The sequence below is a fragment of the Dipodomys spectabilis genome, unplaced genomic scaffold (assembly GCF_019054845.1).
Source record: "Dipodomys spectabilis isolate Male_0828 unplaced genomic scaffold, ASM1905484v1 ptg000134l, whole genome shotgun sequence".
NCBI lineage: Eukaryota > Metazoa > Chordata > Mammalia > Rodentia > Heteromyidae > Dipodomys > Dipodomys spectabilis.
Window position 1 is genome coordinate 2802993 of NW_024870811.1, and position 4348 is coordinate 2807340.

The window sequence follows — 4348 nt, forward strand, 5'->3', positions numbered from 1 at the left end:
CCGTACAGAGGGGTTTCAGTTACATGAGCAAGTTAATGAGTCCATTTCCTCTCAGGCATTGTTACTACCTCCTTTGTGTTTTTTTCCCCCACCATCCCTTCCCTCGCACCTCTACAAGTACACTCCCCTTCATCCCCCCCAACCCCACCTAAATTGTAAAGTTCAACTTTCAACATAGTGTCTTGTGCATCTCATTGTCACAATGGGTCGACCAGTATTCCTAGTTAACCATTTTGTTTCTTCTTTCCCCTCCCCAATTAGCTAAGTGTATATACAAGATTCAGGTGCACCAAAATCAAATACAGTGAAAACAGAGGTTATACTGTGGGCGAGGAACATATAAAGAAACAATAAAACACATCGTACATTATAAATACGTTTGAAATAACAGCATGCAAGAAAAAACCCCACTTGTGTACTTACTTTGGGGGTCATTTCATTTAACATCATCTTATCTGGTCATATGCACATAGCTTTTGACCTTTTCTGCTTATCCCAGACATATATTATTTATTGCAAATAAGGGAAACCATGGGACCTATGTTTCTTTGGACTTGGCTTACTTCACTAATATAATTTTTCCAAGCCTTTCCATTTCCTAACAAATTGGGCAATGACATTCTTTCAGATGGAGGTATAGAATTCCTATTCACACACACACTCACACACACACACACACACACACACACACACACACAATGGAAATCAATCAATCTATCTATTTATCTATCTATAACATTTTCTTGATCCATTCATGTACTGAGAGGTATCGATGTTGGTTCCATATTTTAGCTATGGTAAATAATGCTGCAATAAATATAGTAGTGCTGGTAGTTTTAGTATGGTCTTGTTTGTGATCATTTGGGTAAATGCCCAGAAGAAGTATTGTTGGGTCATAGGGGAGCGCTATGTGGAATCTTGTGAGGAACCTTCATACTGCTGTCCAAAGTGGCTGAACAAGTTTACACTCCCATCCAAGAATGCAGTAGGGTTCGAATGCAGTAGGGTTCCCTTCTGGCCACATCCACTCTAGCGTCTGTTGTAAAAATATGGAACACCTCATGAGTTTGCTTGTCATCCTTGCACAGGGGCCATGGTCATCTTCTCTGTATCATTTCAATTTTAGTGTATGTGTTGGCGAATTGAGCACAGAACATTTTTTATATATAAAGTGTAATTGATTTTCTTAAACTAAACAATTCAACAGAAAGTAAGTTCTAAAGAATTGTTGTGAAATTTTAGAACCATGTATTTCTTATATAAGCACACATTTATGAATAAATCAAGATTGACATGTCACAAACAACATAATTCCAGATATTTGTTGTTCAAGGGATGTGTAAGAGGAGGAATTCAATTATTCTATACAAGGCACCTCTCATAATGAACATTGAAGCAAGTGTTAAGGTTTGTTAAAAGTTTTAATGTTTTGGGAATTTGCTTATATATATGCCAAAATTAAGACTATATGACAGGTCATAAAACTTTTCCATAAAGTATTTAAGATTTATTGTAGCAGCATATACTACTAAGTGTGTACATTTCAGAGTTTATAGAAATTTTACTAATGAGAATTTGCAAAGTCTTTGTGTAAAGAAGCAGAGTGAAGAGTTAAGACTTTGTTAATTCCACAGTTTCTGTTAAAACTTTAGGGCTTCCTTACTTTATAGGTTAGCGAGGAACAAATGATGATATAAGCCATATACAGATGATATGAGCCATAAATAATAATCTTAATGGGAAACTTTAAAGACTACTCATAGCCTATAAAACTCTGAAACTATGAAAAAATAGTAAAACCTAATATGTAGTATACTTCAAATACTGGAAACACTGGTAATTGTTTCATTTTTCATTTATTAATCATTAATATTTAATGATTGGTTTTGTTTATTGTAGCATTGTTTTCCTTGTTGTAATATAATACAAGTTTTTGTAAGTCGTCATTAGGAGGTACTTTGAGAATGTTACTGGGATGGCCACACCATGTTTTATAGGTGCATATGAATTTACAAAGAGCAAAATTAAGAACAAAATATTCATTAAAATTTTTCTCAAGTAGAGTCTGAATCAGGAGTGTTATGTGTCCACAGCTAAAATCTTAGCCCTAGGCTGAAGCAGCCGTATTAGAGAGTTGAGGACACAAAAGTGAGAGATAGTGTTTTTTTGTTTTTTGATTTTGTTTTTGTTGGTCGTGGGGCTTGAACTGTTGGGCCTGGGTGCTTTCCCTTAGCTCTTCAGCTCAAGGCTAGTGCTACCACTTGAGCCACAGGACCACCTTTGTCTTTTTCTACTGATGTGGTACTGAGGAATCAAACCCAGGGCCTCATTCATTCTAGGCAAGCACTCTACCACTGAACCCCCTTCCCAGTTCCTGAGAAAGTATATTTTAAAAAGTCATCTAAACAACATTTGCTTTCTGCTTTGGCTTATGTAATGATATACATGAATATCTTTTTATATTTTTGTGAATTGTCATACTTCTAAATTTATATTAATTTCAGCCACTTTATCCTTTTCAAAGTCATGAAATATCTCTAAGAATTTGTTTCTGTAAAGACTGTTTGTGCATTTATAATTTCTTCTGAGTCACCTTTATTTTTTATCAAAATTACTTTATATTTTATATTGATGGGTTTTCACACATCAAATGCCTTCAAATGTATATATGTATTAAGGTTTGTATCCTGTCAATAAATGTGTAGAACACAATTATACCACTGACAAAAGATGATTTGCACTTCATTTATGTGCTTTTGGACTTGGAGAGTGACCTTAGGTGTGTCAACACAAGTAGAATCAGCATGAAACAAGCCAGCATTTCTTCATTTAAGATACAAGGAAAGGATACAGGTTGATCCATTGTAACAATAGGATGTACAAGACACTCTGTCAGAGGGGGGTGGAAGGAGGAGTTGAGGAGGTGTAAAGGGAAGGGATGGTAGAGGAAAAACAGGAGGGGTTAACAATGCTCAATAAAAAATGTACTCATTTCCTTACTTGTGTAACTGTAACCCCTCTGTACAGTATCTTTACAATAAAAGTATATATTAAAAAGATACAAGGAAAATTTCTGTACTTATGAGAAGTTATATTTGTCACTCAATATCAGTAAGGTATTGTGCTTAGGATGACAGGCATATTAAAATTTTGGATACTCAAATTCTCTACAAAAATAAATATATTATTTACATTAGAAACTGCCCACAATCTAGTGCAGTATAATTGCTATGAGAAATTTTACCGCATTCTAGGTTTATAACGGAAAGTAAATGTATATGCAATATCAACAGATATGAATTTTTTCAGATAATTTTTGTCTGCATTTTGTGGATGGAATTGGGAGAGCAATTTTAAAAAGCACAAATTTCATCACCAAGAGCTGTCCGCAAAACGTAACAAGTTTCTAATACAGCAAAATTGAATGAATGGTTTGGAACTCCAAGAAGTACTTGAATTGACACATTATCAGAAAGTGTAACCAGGCAAGCACTTTTATTTTTAAATTTTTTGGGGGGGTCCGGTCGTGGGCCTGAACTTTGAGCCTGGGAGCTGTCCCTCAGTTCTTCAGCTCAAGGTTAGCACTCTACCACTTGAGCCACAGAGCCACTTCCGGCTTTTGTTTGCTGCTTATGTGGTGTTAAGGCATCGAACCCAGGGCCCCATGCATGCAAGACAAGTGCTCTACCACTGAGCCACCTTCCCAGCCCCTAGGCAAGCACTTTTAAGAAATGCAGCTACTAGATTTCTCATTGAGGGCTTTCATAACACTTTGTGAAATACAAGTCAGAACCTCATTGAAGACTAGACAGTTTTCCCTCACCTTTCTGTCAAGCTCAGTTATTATCAATCAACATATAGCTAATCTTGAATAATCCTCTAATAAGAAAATGTTGATGGAGTGTTTATATGCAGAAAAGCTCGGAAGGCTAACTTTTTCCAATTGGCCTGAATGGTTGAGCCCCACCCTATTATCCCAAGTCCATACGGACTCCAGGCATAATTTCAGGTATGTGTGAACACCTTTGATGTGCAGGGAGGGCAATCCACCTAGGCCCAGTTGTAAACACCCCATCTCAGACCCAACTGAAAGTCCTCCATCTTTCTTGACCTAAGGGCTTTTCATTAACCTCTACCTCCTTGATCAGATCTCCTATAAAACACTGATCCTGTGCCAGCTACCTCACACAACCTCAATCCTGCTGGAAGGGCTGTGCCCCTGGCTGTTCCTCAATAAAGAGTCCTTTCTGTTGGTGATCAAGTCAGGCCTATTCTTTTTCCGTTCTCCTCCATTTTCCTAACATATGGTGCTGACACCCAGGAGATAAAAAGCACCAGGAGTAACTAG

General features: G+C 36.9%; 1 non-coding gene across 1 annotated transcript; it reads right to left on the reverse strand.

The window, feature by feature from the left end:
- Positions 1-1043: 1043 nt before the first annotated feature.
- On the reverse strand, positions 1044-1150 carry LOC122116441. Its single transcript, XR_006148972.1, has one exon. It is a non-coding gene; the product is annotated as a U6 spliceosomal RNA (small nuclear RNA).
- Between the last annotated feature and the right edge of the window lie 3198 nt (positions 1151-4348).